We start from the raw sequence: 21,642 nt of genomic DNA, 5'->3' as shown, positions 1-21,642 counted from the left end.
TGACATGGGACTTGAACTCACGAACTGTGAGCTCATGACCCGAGCTGAAGTTGGACTCTTAACTGACTGCCCATATACATATATTTTTAAAACCTTTCAGAACACAAATGTACATATATGCACATATTACACATACATAAAAGTATGTTTATATTATAGATAAATGATATTTTATATAAAAAATATGAATATATACATACAAGTACAAATATATACTATTAAGATATAAATACACAGAATATATAAATATATAATATAAGTATAACCAAATTTTATATAAATATAAGCATATATACACAATTGTGTCACCTACTTTTTTACATTTGGCACTATATTGTACTTCACCCAGTTATACAGGACATTTATGGGGTGCAAATTTTAAATTCTCCAAGTGTCCACTAATCACTCCCCTTTCCAGCCCCCACCCCAAGCTAGAAGCAATACAACTTTGCAGATTACGTGAAGACTCAGCAGAAAGTGAAGAGGTAAAAATCAGCTCCTCCTTCCCATTAGAACCAGTGAACCAGGTAATTACATTGGGAGAGCCAGCTCTAATCCCCAGGCACCAGGTCACCACCTCTCGCATTGATGCCCTTCACACCCCAGCCCACATGACAGAACCAAGTCAGGGGACAGAGCCACCCAGCCAGCCTCTCTCACACTTTTCTGTACGTTTCAGGCAGCTGCCTCAACTCTCCAGTGTTACATGGAGTCTAAAAATTAGAAGTGAACTGAAATCAATTGGTTTTTGAGATTTCTGTGTGTCAGGGGACAATTTCACATCATCTCTGGAGTTAACAAGGGATCCACTGTAGTGTCTTAAACACGGTTAGAAATCATGGTCATAAAACCATGTACAGCCAGTCTCAGAGGGTTGTCCCAGATCTACCACAAAACCTAAAGCCCTCTTCTTTCCTTTGTCTTTATCAAGAAGTCTATCCCAGTGGAGTCCAAAAAATTTTAACTAAAATGATGCAAGCTTTCATTTAAATCCTTTAAAAATAAATGATTTCACAGAGCTCATTTCCATGTTTATTCTATTGATTCAATTTAAAACAAATTGTAACATGGAGCTCATAATAAGCCCAAACTATCCAGGGATCATTTTCATTTTTGGAATAATAAGTCTTACTTTTTTTTTTCTCTGCTGCTGCAATTATGATAGAATAGAAAATTAGATTTTAATTAATCAGCAAGTGTTCCTCTCCTCCAATCACTGGGACTTTTGAGGCTGCAAGCTACAGTGTAGAGAAGTCACATGGCTCCAAAAATAGCTGGAAAAAACAAATGGGTCCTTGCCCTGGTGCTTTTCTCAGAAGTTGTAGATAGTCCAAAGCATGTTTCTCAAACAAGGGTGGAAACCCCATGGGGGGTGGACCGGGGCACTTGAGCAGGAATGCTCTTGCTAAGGATGGAAACTAGATGCAGCACCCATAGTCCTCCCACCTATGGTCCCACCTAGGGGCAAGTTAGCTGCTTCTCTTGTGGGAGGAGCTTGAGCCATCAGACTTCTTACCCAGAGACACCTGCTTCTTTCTGTCACCGGGAGCCAAGTTGGTATGCGGTAGGAACACAACCATAAATGCCCTTATACACTTCTCTGCTCTCTCTTCCCAGCCGCCCAGAGATCTCTTCCGTCTCAGGTACTGGCATTATAAACCTTATTAATTATAGATCAATCTCTAATTTGAAGGTATGAGCCAAGACTGTAGGGGGTCTCATTAACATAAGATTAAAAGCTGACTCAGAGACTAATTATTTTGTTAAAACAACAACAACAACAACAACAACAACAACAACAACAACAAAAACAGGCTGTATTTAGGTTTGAGCAAAGCAGTTTCTCAGCAATGAGCACATCTGTAAAGGATTATTGTAAGATACACATGCCATTTTTGAGTCTTTCGGTTGACTCTACCTTTGTTTAATTTTTTATTGCTGATGGTTAAATGTGCATATGTGTGCTTCTATACAGACACATGTATCAGGATGCAGCAGGTGAGAGCAATTTATGAACAGATCAAAGGAACTTCTATAGGAAGGTGTTGACTGAGAGTCCTTGTGTGAGCCAGAAAGATAGTCAAGTTCAAACATACTCATGAAATGCTAAATGAGCTTCATTTGTTAATGATTACTGATATAAGCTAAACAGAGACTATTCAACAAATGAGTATCTTCAGTTGCTTGGACTATAGTTCATCAAGGAGACAACTAAGGTATCTGCTAGCAGCTACCAAATGTTGGTCTGGAGATGTCTGGAGATCTCTGGCAACTTTTCACTTATCTTCATCAAAATGAAGAATAACGATGTTTTCAAAAGCTAGATTTAGTCAATTAAATTTTTCTACCTTTTTTGGGTAGGTTAAAATGCCCTTTATTATTCACCATGATGATGGTGTTAAATGGCAGTTTTGTAGTTTTCTTATGTTCCTGGGGCTTTTTTGTTTTCTTTTGTTTTGTTTTTATGTTCTTAAGAGAATAAAGTCTGAAAAGCTTAGGCCACTTGTTAATTTTTTTTAATTACACAGATGGTTTCTTATCAATTAGAAGTGGTTTTGGCTATAAGTAACAGAAAATTCAATTCTCTGTGGCTTAAACAATCGACTATTGTCCCACATAATGCAGCCTTTGAAGGTAGAGGTTTTTAGCACTGGTTCTGTGTTTCTAACTGGCTACTTTGCCATCTTTATTTTGTCAGCCCATGGCCTTTTTGTATGTATGCTTGTGGTCTCAACAAGGCTTCTTCATTTCCAGGCATCCTATCTGTGTTCCAAGCCAGACAAGGGAAAATGCAGTGCCATTAGAGTAGAGCAGTAACTCTTCCAGAATTGTCCCACACCCCTTGCAGACTTCTGCTTAGGTCCCAATGGCTAGAATTTTGTCAGAATATCACATGCTCACTCCTAGCCGTAGACTAGTCTGACAAAGTGAACTTACCTTTTCTTAGATTCTGTATTGAATAAAGCCATGGGAAAAATGGGTCCTGAATGAGTATTTGGTTGGCCAAACAATAGTGTCTACCATATGAGTGATACCAAGATCTGACCCACGTCACAGTATTTTGCAAGCCCTTAGTTTAATGTTTGTCAAAATGTGGTCCCTGAATAAGCAGCATAAGCATCAAGGGGGCATTTGTTAAGAAACACAAGTTCTGGGACACTACCCTAAACCAAGTGAATCATAAATTGGAGGTTGGGCCCAATAATGAGGTGATTTGATGCACTTTCAAGTTCAAGAACCACTGCCTTGGCTATTGAGAGAATCATTTCCTGGCAATGATTCTTAATTGGAAGAATGAAAGCATGCCTTCTAGAAAAACATCAAAATAATCACCTGGAGGTAAGAAGTGTTTCAAACTACCCATGGCCCTTTTGTCCAGATTTTGTTGAGCTCTCAACCACTAATTCTCAAACCTAAGCTTTAAAGTCACCCTGCTGGTCCCAGCCCTCAAATCTCTAATTTGAGTCTTGGGTGGGGCCTCCAAATTTGCTTTCCTAATAATTACGAGGTGAAGCTGATCCTGCTGGTCCCAATGGTACCACTCAAGTGTAGCCAGCAAACCAATAGCCTTGGCATCACCTGTGAGCTTTTTAGAGAAGCAGACTGTTCTGGCCCCACCCCAGGACAACCAGATCAGTCTCTATAATAGGTCACAGCAATCTGTATTTTAACAAGCTCTCAAGGTAACTCTGATGCACCGTAAAGTTTGAGAACCCCTCTCCTAGACTAGTACTTTCTCAAATCTCCTTATACACTTGTTAAAAATTCAGATTCTAGGGACACTTGGCTGGCTTAGTAGAGCATGACACTCTTGATCTCAAGGTCATGAGTTTGAGCTCCACATTAGGTATAGAGATTACTTAAAAAATAAAAATCTTTTTGAGGCACCTGGGTGGCTCAGTTGGTTGAGACTCCAACTTCGGCTCAGGTCATGATCTCACAGTTCATGAGTTTGAGCCCCGCGTCGGGCTCTGTGCTGACAGCTCAGAGCCTGGAGCCAGCTTCGGATTCTGTGTCTCTCTCTCTCTCTGACCCTCCCCCATTCATGCTCTGTCTCTGTCTCAAAAATAAATAAACATTTAAAAAATTTTTTTAATAAAAAAAATAAAATCTTATAGTAATTTTTTTTTTAACATTTATTTGAGAGACAGAGAGAGGCAGAGCATGAGCAGGGGAGGGGGAGAGAGAGAGATACAGAATCTGAAGCAGGCTCCAGGCTCTGAGCTGTTTGTTAGCACAGAGCCCGACATGGGGCTTGAACTCACGAACTACAAGACCATGACCTGAGCTGAAGTCGGATGCTCAACCGACTGAGCCACCCAGGTGCCCCTAAAAAATAAAATCTTTTTTAAAAAAAAAATCAGATTCTCATTTAATTGGCCTGTTAGTCTGCTAGGACTGTCATACAAAGTACCACAGACTGAACGACTCAGACAACAGAAATTTATTTTCTCACTGTTACAGAAGCTAAAAGTCCAAGATCGAGGTGTATGAGGCCTCTCTCCTTGGCTTATGGATGTCATATCCCTCCATTTTCACATGGCCTTTCCTCTATGCACACACACATGTGTCCAAATTTCCTCTTCCCATAAGGACGCCAGTCATGTTGGATTAGGGCCCGCCCTAAAAATCTCATTTTAACTTCATTACCTCTTTAAATTCCTTATTTTCAAATATGGTTACATTCCTGAGGCACTGGGGATTAGCACTTCAAATATGAATTTGGGGGAAACACAATTCAGCCCATAACAGTAGATACAGGGTTAAGTCTGAAATTCTGCATTTCTAACAAGCTCCCATGGGATATCTGTGCTATTGATCTGTGGACCATCCTTTGAAAACACTGCTCTAGGAAAGAACAGCTGCCATCTCTGTGACCCTGCCATTATGCACAGCTGTTATTAATGGAAAGGTGCCCTATTCCTCAGATGTGTTGAAGCCAAATTAATTTCTATTGTTCTCAGACAGTTTCTCTGCAACTTTAATGTGCATCCAATTCATCTAGGGAGCTTACAAAATTTCAAATTCCTGAGTCCCACCTCCAAAGGCTTGAATACTGAGTGGGTCTATGAAAGGGCCAAATGTATCTTTCCTTTTAGCAAGCATCAAAGGTCACTCAGATACAGATGATCCTCCAGACCAAGCTTTGGGAAGCACTGATCTACCATGTTTGTATCTTAGCTCCTCAACCAGCCTAGTTGGTGGGAGTTCTTTAAGACAGGAAACATGTCTATGCCAGTGTGACTGAAAGTTTAATATGCATGTGCTTCACCTGGAGACCAGGTAAAAATGCAGATTCAAATTCAGTAGTTCTGGGATGGAGTCTGAGAGTGCTGCATTGCTAACCAGCTCCACATGATGCTGATGCTGCTGGTCTGTGTACATTTTGAATGACAGTGACAAGATTCTACATCTCACACTATGCCTGGACAGGGACTGATCTCACAGGCTCGTTTAAGAAACTCTTTGTATAATTCGTGCATTGACCATTTATCTTTCATACATCTTTACGCTTTAATGCAGTACATAATATAATAAACCTTCCATTATCTGATCTTCTCGAAATTGATTCCTCCTACTGTTCATATAATTCTTAATTCAATTGTCCTGGGGACTCTCCTTGAGTAATAGAAATTAGAATGTTGGACTGCAGGATCAGAATTCTAAGTAACTGTGACAAATTGAAGAAATGCTACATTATAAATGAACAGAATAAAGTCCAGTAGGGATAGGTACAAGTCAGTGCCCTTAGGCATGAAAAATAAAAGATGTGCCATGAGGAGACCTGTAAAGCACACATGAAGTGGAAATCCAGAATCTCATCACTCAAGGTGAGATATACTAAAAATGAGCATCCAGGCAAGAAATTGCGGAGGAGCAAGGCAGCAAATGTCTCTTTTATAATGCAAAGCCCCAAGTTAGGAAGAAATATATAACTAAGCATTAAAATTACTCTTCAGATTACTATATTTTAAATATTATACTTGTGATACTTATGTTTGCATGGCTTCTAAACTGGTTTTGACATTTTCTACTCAGGTTATACCTGCGATACATTTATTTCCCTTAATAGTTATGAATACCAATCCTGGCACATTAGAATCATCTGGGCCACTTTTAAAACTGCTATCCAAGACCATCTATGTTAATCTCCTAGAGGTGCTGTAACAAAGTACCACAGCCTGGATGGCTTATCACAACAGAAATGTATTGTCTCACAGTTCCAGAAACTAGAAGTCCAAAATCTGGGGATCAGCCATGCTCCCCCCGAAACCTGGATGAAAAGGATCCCTCCATGCCTCCTCCAGCTGCTGGTCGCCTGGAGCTCATCTTAAGGCAGCATAACTTTAATCTAATCTTACCATGGCGTTTCCTTTATTTCTCCCCACGTCATCTCTCTGTGCGATTCTTTGTATTTGAATTTCCCCTTTTTATAAGAACACTAGTCGATTAGATTGGGATTCATGATAATGGCTTTAATTTAACTTGATCACCTCTTTACAGATCCTACTTCCAAATAAGGTCACATTCTGGCCAAAATGAACAAATCAGGAGACTATAGATGCTGGAGAGGATGTGGAGAAACGGGAACCCTCTTGCACTGTTGCTGGGAATGCAAATTGGTGCAGCCACTCAGGAAAGCAGTGTGGAGGTTCCTCAGAAAATTAAAAATAGACCTACCCTATGACCCAGCAATAGCACTGCTAGGAATTTATCCAAGGGATACAGGAGTACTGATGCATAGGGGCACTTGTACCCCAATGTTTATAGCAGCACTCTCAACAATAGCCAAATTATGGAAAGAGCCTAAATGTCCATCAACTGATGAATGGATAAAGAAATTGTGGTTTATATACACAATGGAATACTACGTGGCAATGAGAAAGAATGAAATATGGCCTTTTGTAGCAACGTGGATGGAACTGGAGAGTGGGATGCTAAGTGAAATAAGCCATACAGAGAAAGACAGATACCATATGGTTTCACTCTTATGTGGATCCTGAGAAACTTAACAGAAACCCATGGGGGAGGGGAAGGAAAAAAAAAAAAAAAAAAAAAGAGGTTAGAGTGGGAGAGAGCCAAAGCATAAGAGACTGTTAAAAACTGAGAACAAACTGAGGGTTGATGGGGGGTGGGAGGGAGGGGAGGGTGGGTGATGGGTATTGAGGAGGGCACCTTTTGGGATGAGCACTGGGTGTTGTATGGAAACCAATTTGACAATAAATTTCATATATTAAAAAAAAAAAACAAATAAAAAAATAAAAAAAAAAAACAAATAAGGTCACATTCTGAGGTACTGGGGGTTGTGACTTCTACAAATCTTTGCAGGGGACAGGGGCGGGGATGGGGGCAGGGAGGGGCACAGTTCAACTCATAACAACATCCCAGACCAATTACATCAGAATCTCTTCAGTGAGGCCCAGACATCAGCATTTTGTAACTGCCCCCAGGAGGTTATAATACACAGCTGAGGCTGAACAGCTCTTCCCTGGGAGAAGGTCTACAACAGCCACATTGTCATGGGAAGCCACTGGTACTGAGAGTAGTGAATGTTTTGGTCACTAAGCACCAAAACTGAGGCAAGGGGAGATAAATAACTAATATTCTAAAGCAGTTTTTGCTCAATCCGAAGTGCATATGGAATAAATTAGGAGCTTTAAAAAGACACTGCAGCCTGGGCATACCCCAGAGATTCTGATGTCATGAGTCTGAGGTGAGACCTGAGCATGGAAAATTGTAAGTTCCTCCAGGTCATCCTGCTATACAATCAAGATGAGAACCCCTGTTTACTGAGACAGATTTGCTACAAAGTGGCCAGCCTGGCCCTCAAGACCAGAAAAGCTGGGACAGGAACCCCATGCTTCTAACTGTAGACTTTGTTCTTTCCACTTACCACCTTACCTTTTCAACAGATCATCTTACAACATCACACTGAAGGATCTTTAAATATTATCTTTCCATTTCTCATGTAAACTTGGGCAGGCCTTTGTCATCTTAAAAAATATAACCTTCCCCTAACTCTACTTTCAATCAATTACCTTTTCTCCCCTCACTATCAGGCAAAGGGAGATACTCCAAACTCGTCTTGATTAACTTCTCACTTTCCATGTACTTCATAAGCTTCTGAAACATGAGTTCTGCCCTGATCATTTCCCTGAAATGGAACTCACCAAAGTCTGCTCTCAGAGGCCAAATACAAAAGATAGGCAGTCCTCATCTTACCTGAACTGTGCTATGTGGTTTTCAAGACCTTCGTTGGCTCCGTTTCTTCATGTGCTCCTCCTTTCCTTCCATGGAATCTTCCCTTTCACTTTCCTTCGGGGGCTCCTCTTGTTCATCTGCCTGTTAAATTTTGGTATCCATTTTAGAATTATTTTTGTCTCATTGTGGCTTAGGTTGAAGCATATGAAATTGTGCTTTCTGCAGGCCAAAAGTGGTTAAATATTGGTCACATCATCCTGTTTAATCTAATGCCCTATCTCAGTACACTGTGGACCACACTACCCATGGCTTCAGCCATCACCTGTATACAGTAACTGATACTCAGTTGTCAAAATATTGTAATATTTCCCACCAGTTGGTAAATGGTTGCAACCAGTGCCCTCCTCTGACCAGTGCCATCTCATGACCCTGTCTATCCTACCTCTTTTCCTGGGACTCCTGCAACCTCCCAGTGATCCAAAAAGGGAAAATGCCCGGCATAACCAAGGACTCTCTGAATCCTGCTTCAAGGCTACAGCCAGTAACTGTTCTGACTGGTTAGCATCCATGTTATACTGAGTATGGAAAATTTTCATATTACCCCTATGTATCCATGATTTCCATATGAATCTGTCCAGCTAAATCACCTTTTCCTAGCCTCAGACCCATATTGCACCTGACTTTTCCCACTTAGGTATCACATAGACACATCAGAATCAATATGCCTAAGATGGAACATCAAACCTCCCAGAGTGACAGACTAACTTTGATAGCTCCAATGAACTACATCTCCAGGCATTCATGCCCTTGTGTAGTCCCTTGTCACACTGACTCTTGCTTTGGCCAATGGGACAATATCAAACCTAATGGAAGCAGAGGCTTAAGAAGTGCTTGTCTATTTGGAATGCTTGCTCCAGGGGACATCAGCCAAACTCTAAAGTAGCTCAGACTTGATTTCTTTGTGATGAGACCACATTGAGAAGGAGAGGCCAAGGGTAGGAGCATTGAGGCCCCAAATATCACAGAGCATCCCCACTCCATCCTGTCAAATGTCTGACCTACAGATTCTGAGATTTAAAATAATTGTTGTTTAAGCTTCTCCATTAGGCAAGGTTCTCCAGAGAAACAGAAGCAGTCAGATGTGTATGTGTGTGTGTATTTATATGTATATGTTTGTTTGCTTGCTGTAAGGAATTGGCTTATGTGATTATAGACACCTACACATCCCAAGATCTGCAAGGTAAGCTGGCAAGTTGGAGACCCAGGAAGGCCAATGGTGTAGTTCTAGTCTATGTCCAAAGGCCTGAGAACCAACAAAACAGATGATGTAGTTCTAGTCTAAAATGAGAAAACGCAAGACCCAGAAACAGCTGATGCTTCAGTTTGAGTATGAAGCCAATAAAAAGCTGACATCTCAGTTCAAAGGCTGTCAGGCAGAAGGAATTCTCTCTGACTCAAGGAGAGTCAGCCTGTTTGTTCCTTTAAGGCTTTCAGTTGATGGGATGAGTCTCATTCACATTAGGGAGGGCAATCTTCTTAACTCAGACTGTCAGCAAAGATGTTAATCTCATCCAAAATACCCTCACAGAAACACCTGGAATAATGTTTGACTTAATATTGACCTAACCAGTCAAGTTGACATATAAAACTAACCATCACAACTTGTAAGCTTTGGGTTGGTTATGTACTGAGACATGAGAGAGAGAAAAAAAAAATACTCCTTATGCAATATGATATAAGATTGGCTTATATAATACAGACTCAAATATACACCTTGCATAATATGACCCACTTCAAGAAATGACATTATCATTTATCTAGTACCCAAATCCAAAATCTAGGATTATCCTAGAAAGATAGTTTTCCTTCATTGGCAGTAGATCGGCAACACTTTTTAATTCTGCCTCCTAATTAATTTCAAAAGACTCTTTAACCTCACTTCACTGCTCTTGGTAGAACAAAAATGGCAAGTACCTGGTACTGTGCTGTCATTCGTCCCATCAATGACCATGGCAAACATAGCCAATTCATCAAGGCTCTGTGTTCAGCTCACCCAGGAAAGTGCCCACATAATTCTCCTCAACACCCCACTCCAGGCATTTACTATAAATCAATCACACAGCATGCAACCTATTTGCTATCCCTGTTCTAGACACTCCTGATTTATCACTTTTATTAAGGCAAAAGCCATTTTGCTGGTTACACCAACCTCCCCTACCACTACCTAAATCAATTTATCTTCTACCTTTTTAGAAGGATTACCAAATTAATCTTTCTCAAATGCATTTAACATTGTCTGGGTTGCCAACCTGTGCTCACCTCAGGACTCAGAGGTGATTTGGGTGTGTGGCAGATTGGTAGCAAAGATAGCTCCAATTCTCTGCCCTTTCCCATGTCAATGTACCTTGTAATGTAATTTTGCAGCTCCTCCCACCAAGAGATAAAGTCTATTTCTCTACCCCTTCAATCTGGTCTAGTGAGTTACTTGCTCTGAGTAGAAGTCACATTGTGGAGATTCTGAACCTAATCCTCAAGAGATTTTGAGTGCTTGCTCTCTTTCTTAGAAGCTTGCCTCTGCCATGAGAACAAACTTGGGTTAGCCTGCTGGGGGATGAGAGATGATGTGGCATGGAGCCTCATCTCCTAAGCTAAATGCCCTCCCAGATAGGTCAGAGAGCATGGTCAAGATCAACAAAACCTCCTGACTACCCACAGCTGACCACAGTTTGATGCGCAAGCCATGGCCACTTAGATGACCCATAGACTTCTGAGGCTTTCTGGTTGTTTGCTACACTGCATCTCATGGCCACAGGTAACTGATGCAAGGGTTATATGAAGGACCTGTGAAGCAGACCCATCATAGCTCTATTTGCATGAGGAACTAAAACACTACTCCAAGAGAATTCATCCAACTGATTCAAAAACCCAACTATAACAACCAGTAAAATCCATAGGTGGCCATTGTAGGACAACCTTTATAAGGCTATAAGAATACAATGGGGCACCTGCAGACCCAACAATGCTGATGCTAGCACTTTCATCCCTGGTGGGAGACAAAGCCTGCATCAGCACCTAAGTATCCCCAGAATCTTCAAAGGGCATTTGCCAGCATCAGCGGCCTTAGCAGCTGACATCCCTACAGGGGACTGAAGCAGAGAAAAATGGTAGACACCACATGGCAGCTAAGAAGATTATATTTGTGAGAACATTTGAGATGCCTCTGGGGACTTCCAGATATAAAAGAAGGCACCTTGAAAGGTCCTGCCAAAGAAAGAATGCTTTGTGATAATGTTTTTGACTCTATCTTACCCCACAACCTGGTATGCACTTGGGAAATGATTTACAAAAGTCTAAAATTGTTCAATGATTCTCCTCTGCCCTCAAAAGAATAAAGCTGGTTAATGTTGAAATACAAGTTCATTCATCCCTCACCTCCCATGTATGCATGCCCACACATTCACACACACAATTTTCACCTGCATTATTTCTACTCATTTCTATCTTTGCTCTCCCCACAACTCTGACATCATGTGGTTTCTCATTTCCTGCTGTATCAATGGCCGAGGTGAATTCCTCTTTCTGAAAGAGCATCTCAGAGGCCCCACAATTGACCTCCCTATGGAACACAGGATTTTAAACAAGGAGTAGAAGCTATAGTTCTTTTCTTTAAGCTACAGTGTAAGCAAGGGGAAAGGTGGTCCCTTCCCTCAAGTGGCAGCAGCAAAATTGAACTTGCAGTAGAATATGCACCAAAAAAAAAAAAAAAAAAAAAAAATAGAAAGAAAAGAAAAGAAGAGAAAAGAAAAGAAAAAAAAAGTCCACAAATTTAAAATTCAAAATTTAAATTCATTGCAGGTCTTGCCTTTAAGAGTGAAATCTATTTCTCCACTCACTGAATCTGGGCTTGACCATGTGACTTGCTTTGGCCAATAGGACATCAGCAAATGTAATGCCAAGAGGGGGTTGAACCGTGCTTGCACTCAATTAAGGCTTGCTCTTTTTCTGCTGTACTTGGAACTCTGAAGTAGTAATTTGAAGGAGCCCAAGCTAGCCTACTGGAAAGGCCACGTGGAGGAAAGATAAAGCACTCCAGCTGTCCAACCACCAAACATGTAAACGAGGTCATCCTCTCCTATCTAGTTCCAGCTGAGTTGTCAGATGCAGCTGTTACAAGAGTGAGCTTAGGCAAAACCAGCTAAGGACTGGCCCCCCTATCCCAGTCCAAATTGCCAACTTACATAATGGTGAGCAAATAAATGTTAGTGCAAGCCACAAAATTTTGGGATAGCTTGTCTATGCAGCAAAGGCTAATGGGTGCATCACTAAAAAGAAGGTACCCAATGTCAGAGGAAAATAGTGCAGTGGGGAGTCATAACAATACCTTGTATAAGATGGGCTTTCTACACCACAGCTAATTGCAAAGGGAATAGGATGGGAGAATTTATTTCTGTCTCTATTATCAGGATCTTATTTTAAAGCCTATATAGGAGAGAAGACAAAATAAACAACAAAAAACAATATAAGATAAAATCCAAATAATAGCTTCTTTCAAATCTTAGGGGAAAAAAAAACGGGTGTATTTGTCTAAGAAGAGTAGTTATATGTACATAAATTATGTAATTGTCCATGTTGTCTTCTTTGGTTTAAACAAATTCAGGGGCATCTGGGTGGCTCAGTTGGTTTAGAGTCCAACTTTGGCTCAGGTCATGCTCTCACAGTTCCTGAGTTCGAGCCCTGCATCGGCCTCTGTGCTGATAGCTAAGAGCCTGGATCTTACTTCAGATTCTGTCTCCCTCTCTCTCTGCCCCTCCCCTGCTCGCTCTCTCTCTCTCTCTCTCTCTCTCCAAAATAAACATTAAAATTTTTTTTTTTAATTCAGATCCATATTTACATCCTGCCTCTAACATGTGACTAGGATTTTTCAGATGCAATGCATGTACTGGTCATTTATTTATTGGGGGATCACATTTTCCACATAATATACAAATTTTTACTTCTATTCTACTGCTTTTTCACCTTTTACCTATCATATTTGTCCTGATAGCATTCTAAATAGTTTTTGAATGAATATATGATATATGCAACATTCACTTGTTCATTTGTTCTATTTTGACCTATAGGCAAGTCACAATGTCCATTCTTCCTTGTTATCACCTTCTACCTTTTTCCACATGGCCACCCAGAGTCATGGGAAGGGAGGAGGAAGTGGGAAATAAAAGTGGTAAAACATTTTGCAATTTACCCAGTGCTAGATATAATCTAAGAGATGTGCATTTTCTATTGAAATAGTTTCCCCCATAACAATACACACTCTTATTAGAACCGTATTTTTGCTGACAAAGCCAAGTTACTTCATTCAGCATTCTGCATGTAGTAGAAGAAGGAAAGAAAAAAAAAAAGCAAACACAAAACATGCTCATCACTGTGATATTAATATACTTTGATTTGCCCAGTCTCTCTTATTTATTTTTTTTAGAGATCCACAGTCTTCCTTGACACTTCCAAATGACTCTGAGACTGACTGCATTCGAAGAAACTTATTTGAATTTTGATCTACATCTTTAATCAGGCACCTTGCCTTGAATGCATTAGTTTGAATAGTAGTAGAGTCAAATGGCTATTGTTTTTTCTGTAACGTGAGTAAGGAAATTAAAAGGATTTAGGGATTAGCTTGAATGTCTTCTTTTATGTGACCTAAATAATATAGTGTCTTATTATTACTGCATTCCTGACAATAAAGCATACAGTGTTTTCCAATGAGTTAAAACAATATCTCTATAACTAGAAAACATATTACTCATGTCTGTTATGTATTTAGTTGTCCATTATTAATATTAATCATCTTTGCTTTCTTCCAGAGAGCTTAAAGTCCTATATATTTTACAATCAAAACTGTCAAGAATTATAACACTACTCTATGTGATCTCTATAAAAGGAGATATAAATGCCAATCAAAAGGACCATTGGTTGCTTCATTTATATTCAAAATGCTTCTGTCCATAAATTACATTAATAGTTTATATTCTCCTTACCTAGTCTCAGAAAGAACTCAAAGCATGTCTGTTCCTTCTTTCTTGTAACCTCTGCTTGAGGAGGAAGAAGCCCTAGAAGAGCCCTGGGAACCCCCTTGCCCCACACCACCCACAAGACATGGAGAACAGGCTACCATTTGCCTCTCTTCTAGACACTCCCAGATTCAGGGTCTTGATGCAACAGGGAGTAATGGAGACCCTGTATGCTGCTGAGCTGACTCAGGTGGCACACTTAGGTCACCATTACGGTCCTGTCCACCATATTGAAGATGTCTGGGCCCATGACTCTTGTTTCTTTCTACTTTGGCAAGGGGAACAATTGTCCAATGCTACATACACTGAAACGTCATTGTAAGCCTATCTCATAACAGAGTCTTTTTCAACTTCTGGAAAATATACCTGACAGTGGGTCCAGGGCATTCCAGTCTGATTCCAACTTTACTGACTACTACTTAAGAGAAACTCAAGAGCACATGTAATTTAAAGGATTCTTTATTAATCCATTTTGAAATGTCATTCCTTTACTCCAAACACATCCGGAGAACATGCTAATAAGCACAAGCAGGGAATACCTGTTTAAAGAGCCACGCAGAAACAAGAGAGGCCATTCCTCAAGGATGGCAAACTGTGTGATGACAACTGTGTGATAACATTTGAACAATGACTTCAAATTTAGATGTCCCATTTTCTAGGACATCTAAACTGTGGACATTGGACCAGATTGGGGGAAAGCCACCTTCTGACTGACTTACAGGTCAACCCCTTAGATAACAGACAATGGAGGCAATATCAAGCAGACACCTAGAGGTTCACTGCCAGAGCTGTGTCTATTCTTCTGGTCATCCCCTGTGATTTTCTCTCTTGCCATTCTTATAACTTCCTGGCTCTAACTGGAAGCTGGAGTGGCACTGTTAGAGCAGAATTTAATATCCACATTTGCTGGTGCCATGACTTTGCAGATGAGAAGGGGGTATGCATCGTGAAGACATGACTGTAGATGGGAAGCTGATGGTTTATCGTTGATATTTTTTCAAACTGAGAAACAGTTTAAAACCACTATATTTATTTAACTAGTTCATTAATGAAATCATCAGAGAGTGTCTATAGGCCTGGCACTGCACTCGGGACCTACAGATCAAAGTAAATGAGAACAAATGGTCACTGCCATTTCTCGTGTCCTATGATGGCAGATGTTCATTAATTTACTCAAACAAATATTTATTGAGTCCACAACTATGTGCCAGGCACTCTTCTAGCTCTGGGGAAACAGCAATGAATAAAACACTAAAATCCCTTTCCTTAATGGAAGCTTACAATTTAATGAAGGGAATTGTAAAATTAAAAAAAGCAGAATAAGTAAGTAAAATATACAGTATGGAGATTGTGCCAAGTTCTATGGAGAAAAAGCAAGCAGGGAGGGAATTAGGAAGTGGGGTGGGTTTTCATTTTGCACAGGCCACCCAGGGAAAACTTTGAAGAGAAGAAAATGTTTCGGTAAACAACCAAAGTTATCAAGGAAGTGAGCCACATGCATATTTAAGAGAAGAGCTTTCTAAACAAAGAGAAAGCAAAGGCCAAGCCCTGAAAGAGAGCATGCCTGGTGTAATGAAGGGATGGTTCCTGATTTTATATTCCCCAAACATGGCCACCACAATATTTCCCATCCCATATGACCTTCCAGAGCCTTGCCATCCTGCTCTCTGTCAAGAGGTGGAGTCTATACCTCCTCCCCCTGAAACTTGACAGGGCTTTGTGACTGCCCTGACTTGTAGAGTCTGTCAAGTATGATAGAAATGACACAGGGTAACTTCCAGGCAAGTTCATGAAAGGGAGTACAGCTTCTGCTTGGCTCTATTTCTTGGGATGCTTACCCTGGGAACTCAACCACCACGTTGTGAGGAAGCACAGGCCATACAGAAGCCCACATTATGAGGGACTAAAGCTGAGCTTCCAATGATGGCCAGCAGCCACATGAATGACTGGTCTTGGAAGCAGTTTCTCCAGCCCCTTGTTGTCCTCTGTCAGCTGATACTATGTGCAGCAGCAATGAGCCTTCTCCGCTGATCCCTGGTCAAAGTGCAGAGTTGTGAGCAAAATAAATTGTTTCTGTTGTTTCTAACCACTCTATTTTGGAGAAGGAAGAGGGCCAGGTAACCAAAGCAAGTGAGGATGGCATTGCAGTTGGATTAGGAGGCAGTTGGAGGAGAGGAGGCAAGCCAGACCCTCCAAGGTTTACAGATTATTGCATATCCTTTGCCTTTCACTCCATTCAGCAAGCTACTGAACTAACAAGTAAATGCTGGTCCCTCTCTGGGTCCTGGGTGTCATCAAGAAGACAGCTTCTAACAGGCACACATCTCCTTAACCCCCCTTGAGCAGAGATCTTTTTCCAAGAGAGGGAGATCTCCTTCTACTTCCCACAGTTTTACATTTATGATGACAAACTCACACAGGCTAATCTGACCAGCCTGTTTCCTGACACCAAAATTTTAATATTTGCCAAGAGAATATCCCCCAAGGAAGCCCCAAGGAATGTTGGCCCAGCCACTGCCTCCAGTTACAGGGAGACTTCAATATCCATGCTTATATAGGTTTCAGCCAACTTGGACCCACAAATGCCCAAATGGGGTAAGAAAAGGGTACTTTCCACAGAGGCTTCTAGACTTTGTTTTCCCTCTGGCTTAATAAGCCTCTAGTTTGCTGACTTTGAGGGCTGCAGTGTGGCCCGTCTGTCATGGAGACATTTGCTTGGTCGTGTGGGAGGACAGGCAAACGCAATCCTGGAAACAAAGTGTTTTTCAAGGGAGGCTCAGGAAGACAAGCATTAAAATAATCCGTCCTTGCTAAGGTTTTAAACAGGCTAATGCACCAATGTGATGACGTGCAGTATCTGTCCCCATTTGGGGCCATATTTATAAAATTTCCTCAATCTGGGCATTTGTAAAGCTAGACGAAAAATGGGGTGAGGTGAAGCCCCAGGATAATGGCACCTAAGATGAGTCTGGAGGGAAACAGGTCACTGCTCCTGAGTCACAAATGGATTAGGGTCATGTCTGACTGCCTCTGGGGACAAGGATTCTGGACTGAGGTCTAGGACTAGAGGGAGCAAACATTCTATTAGTCATTCGCTCAGTTTGAGGGAACTAGTAACAGTGACAAATTTCTAAATGTTACATTATGTTCCTGGGCAGATTCAAAGGGAACATTTGGGTAGGTGGATGAGCAATAGGATCCAGCAAAATACCCATTAGATTAGACCCAGTCAGGAAGAAATAAACACTTCTGTTCTTGCTGTTTTGTTTTGCGTTAACAAACAGGATCATAGATAGGATGGCGCTATGCTGAATAATGTTCGGGTAAATGTCTTCCATGGCTGCTTTGAGAACCTTAATGTTCTCATGGAGAGATAGAGGAGGGTGGTACTTGCAATGAGGGGTAGACCAAGCAAATAGAAGAACACCGGCACAGTTTTTTTTTTTAAGTGCTTATTTACTTTTGTGAGAGCGCCAGTGGGGGAGGGGCAGAGAAAGGGAGACAGAGGATCAGAAGCAGGCTCCACACTGACAGCAATGAGTCTAATGTGGGGCTCAAACTCACAAACTGCAAGATCATGACCTGAGCCGAAGTCAGATGCTAAACCGACTGAGCCACCCAGGTGCCCTCATGGCACACTTTTTGATTTTTAATTTGTTCACATAGATTTAAAATCATGTCATTCCATCAGAGGGATGTTAAGCATTTCTTAAGAGAATTTGGTCAAAGAAAGTGAGAACTAAAGGGTTTCTTCAAGATGTTCTTCTCATCTCAAAGATGAGAACCCTAAGGCCCAGAACAGTTAAGATTCTTTTGCAAAGTTCTTAGCTGTTTGAGGACCAATAATCATACATCCTAGAGTTTAGGACCCTTAACACTATTTACTTCAGTGGCCGATACATAAGTCAGTCATTCCAACATCACCAGCATTAGCACCTGGCATATACAAAAGTCACTCAATTGGGGCGCCTGGATGGCTTGGTTGGTTAAGCGTCCAACTCTTGATTTCAGCTCAGGTCATGATCTCACAGTTTGTGAGTTCAAGCCCCACATCAGGCTCTGCTCTGACAGTGCTGAGCCTGCTTGGGATTCTCTCTCTCCTGCTCTCTCTCTCTGCCCCTCCCCCACTTGCTCTCCCCACTGCCCTAAAAATAAATAAACTTAAAAAAAATCACTTAATAATGATGGCCTCCCCCCACAAGCCTGTAAGATCTTTCATGGGTGGGTCTTGTTTATGCCTGACCCCTCCACCCTCAGGATCTAGCAAATTGCCTCTCATAAGAGGGGCTCATTTTCAATAGATAAATGGACAAATGCTGGATACCACACACACTCAAAATGTTAACATTTTTGTTGTTTCTTGTTGCTTAAATACCAATATATTAAGCCTCTTCTTCTTCTTCACTCATTCAATAGATGTGATTGAGTATCTTCTATGTGCTAAATGCCATGGATATAGTAATGAGCACAGCAGATGGACAGATCTGGCCTCATGGAGCTGACATTCCTATGACTGCCCAGCTATCACTAAGCAGTCAAAGAAGTTGACCTGGCTTGACCAGGGCTGGCAGGCCAATCAGATGAGATGTGATTACATATTAAACCAGTCACAAAGCTATTAAAGACAGAATGGTGTCAGTAGTTTCAGGTAATAAGTTACATGGCTAGTCAATGGATTAAAGGATCGGTGTGGCCAAAATAGTCTCCAGAAACCCCCAAAGACAGTGTGAGTAGCTTCTTGAGAATATGGCAAGATTTGAAAGAGCAGGGAGGAGAGAAGGAGGATAGCATCCCAGGGAGGTGGAGTAAGTGGGAGAAACAACATGAGCATGAATAAGGGGCCAGGAATTATTTCAGTCCAGTCAGATTTTAGGCCCAAGGGTGTGAGTTTAAGTAGGAAAGGTAGGACCAGATGGCAAAGGCACCAATTATGGAAAAACCCAAAGATAAAACAATATATTTAATATTCACTTTGAACAATGGCTGGAAAGTGAATGACAGATCATCTGCAGGTGTATAATCTATTTCGACATGTTTCTGACCAGAGTGAAGGTATACCTCAAGACTCATTCTTCCATGAACCTTCCGCTCCCTTCAAAACAATAGTTCTTCAGGTAAGGAAACCCACAAGGCTATGAACTGTCAAAATGTGAGAGATTAAATTCCATGATTACTTTCTTAGCTTACACTCCAGTTGTTAATACTTTACAATGAATGCTCCATAGTTAATACTTTAGAAGATGAATTTTAACTATGTGCTTTCACTTGTCCATCTATCTGTGGATCTACTCTCTGTAAATGGAGTCCAGAGCACAAATAGAATTAAAGCAAATTAGGCTTTTACAAGTAGAGAATAGGTGCATATTGTATGCCAAAATGTCAATGCCATAGCTATAGGTCAAAGTTCAAATATTGCCCATAATGAAGCGGTGTGAATGGGGAGGGATGAAGGTAGAGACAATGAACAGATGTGTGAATGAAATACCGAACTAAGCCTTAAATTAACTGCTCTGAGAAGTCAGTTGTACCACTGTAAAGTTAGGGATTTAGGTCTAGGTGGTAGATTCAACATATTGTTGGCCTCAGCTATTGACCTGCCTCTGTCCATACACATGCCCTCTAACTTTGGAATCCCTTCCTGCTCTGACTCTGAGCCAGCCTTGGGACTTGCTCTGGCCAACAAGATGGAATAGAGGGAAGACATACCATCTCTGAGCCTAGAACATAAGAAATTCTCTGTGTTTCTGCTCTAAATCTTGGAGTCCAGCCAGGCCACCATCTGAACATGCTGGGCTACCCTGCAGGATGAGAGACCACAGGGAGCAGAACCCAGTTGTCCCAGTTATGGCCACCTTAAACCAGTTACCAGCCAGATGATCCCCAACAATGTGAGACCCTGACCAAGATTGGCAGAACCATCTATCCCAGACACAGCTGACCCCAGATGCATGAGTATGCCCAGCCTAGACCAGAAATACTGTCAGCTGGCCCTCAGACTCAAGAATAAGGACAAATGCTTGTTATTTTAATCCACTGAGCTTTGGGCAGATTGTTGAATAATAACAGCTATCTGACAGAGAACAGATCCTGGCTGTACATTATAGTCTCTTGGGAATTGTAAAATATAGCAATGCCTACCAATTTTCTCCCCACACCAAGATTTTGTTTAATCCACATAGATACTGTTGTATTTTTTTTAAGTTCCCCAGATTTCTAATGTGTAACCAGTGTTAAAACTTCCTGACTAGAAAAATCTCCTACCTCCTTGCCCCCATCTCTCCAAATATTAAAATTCTAGGTGGGTGAGGCATTTGTTGTCTTAGGTCTGGATAACACTAAAATGTGTTTGCTTTTGCACTTGCATCACTGAGAAGATGCACATGAATCTATTTTCCTACATGCAAAGTGATCCTCTAAATGTCCACCAGTTTGTCCAGGCAATAAGAAGTGATTTCTGTCCCAAAAGTAAATATTCAGGGTCCCAAAGGCACCTCCATCCCTGTGGATGCTGGCTATAACAGACCTAAACCCCTTTGCAATTTAATATTTAATTTAGGCTAGGAATCAGGCACAACCAGACACAAAAGGGATCAGACAGCAGTAGGGAGTGGGGATTGGGGGAGGGATTTTCACAGGGGGTTACACTGCTTTTATATTCTAATTATCTGTCAGAGGGTGGGTTTGTGAGAGTAAGTGATCCACTGGGAGGAGAAACTTGAAAAAGAACTTTTATTGGACAGTAAGAAGATCTGTGTGGTAGATTCCTTGGTGCCCTGTCCAAATCCTCTTTCCTGGGCAGGTGTAACTCTTTCCCAGGTGTATAGATGTCGCCTGCCAATGGCCCACTACCTGGTCCCTTTGCCAGAAAATGGTCTGTAGCAGACAGAAGCTACCTGCCTGGAAATCCCTGGGAGGTTGTGCCCTCCCACACCTGACCTGGAGGCAACTTGCCACTGGCTGATGACCGATGGGCACACAGTAGGAAACCCTGGGCTCTTTTCTTCAGGCAGAACAGCCCTCTGGTGCCTCTGACACTCTAGAACTCCCCATAGGATAAAGCTGAGCCTCAACTTTAGCACAAAGCCTGTTTTTGATGACTTCTTCCCTTGCCCTCTCCTGCTTCCCTCCCTCCTTTTCCAAAGAGTTCTCCCTCCATAAATCAGCTGCACCAGAATCCCTATCTCAGGCTCTGCTTCCAGGGAACCCAGCCTAAGGATATCTGCTTTCCTGAAGGTCTCTAGCTCAAGTCCTGTCAACATCTCTGTCTGTCCCTTCCTCCCTTCGGCTGGCTCTGAGGAAGAGCCGTCCCTCTTCCCGTGAGATGTTACCCACAGATGCTCACTCTTTGCCATCTTCTCCGATCACGGGTATTGTT

General features: G+C 41.5%; 1 long non-coding RNA gene across 1 annotated transcript in view; it reads right to left on the bottom strand.

Annotated features, from left to right (window-relative positions):
* Nucleotides 1-21,642, bottom strand: part of LOC122215819 — a 40,558-nt gene that overhangs the window by 7,568 nt on the left and 11,348 nt on the right. The window contains exon 2 of the long non-coding RNA XR_006200559.1: nt 8,224-8,343. This is a non-coding gene — a long non-coding RNA (uncharacterized LOC122215819). The remainder of the gene's footprint in view (nt 1-8,223; nt 8,344-21,642) is intronic.

Source organism: Panthera leo, chromosome A3 (assembly GCF_018350215.1).
Source record: "Panthera leo isolate Ple1 chromosome A3, P.leo_Ple1_pat1.1, whole genome shotgun sequence".
Lineage (NCBI taxonomy): Eukaryota > Metazoa > Chordata > Mammalia > Carnivora > Felidae > Panthera > Panthera leo.
Note: the sequence above shows the minus strand (reverse complement) of the source record. Positions and strands in the feature narration are given on the sequence as shown.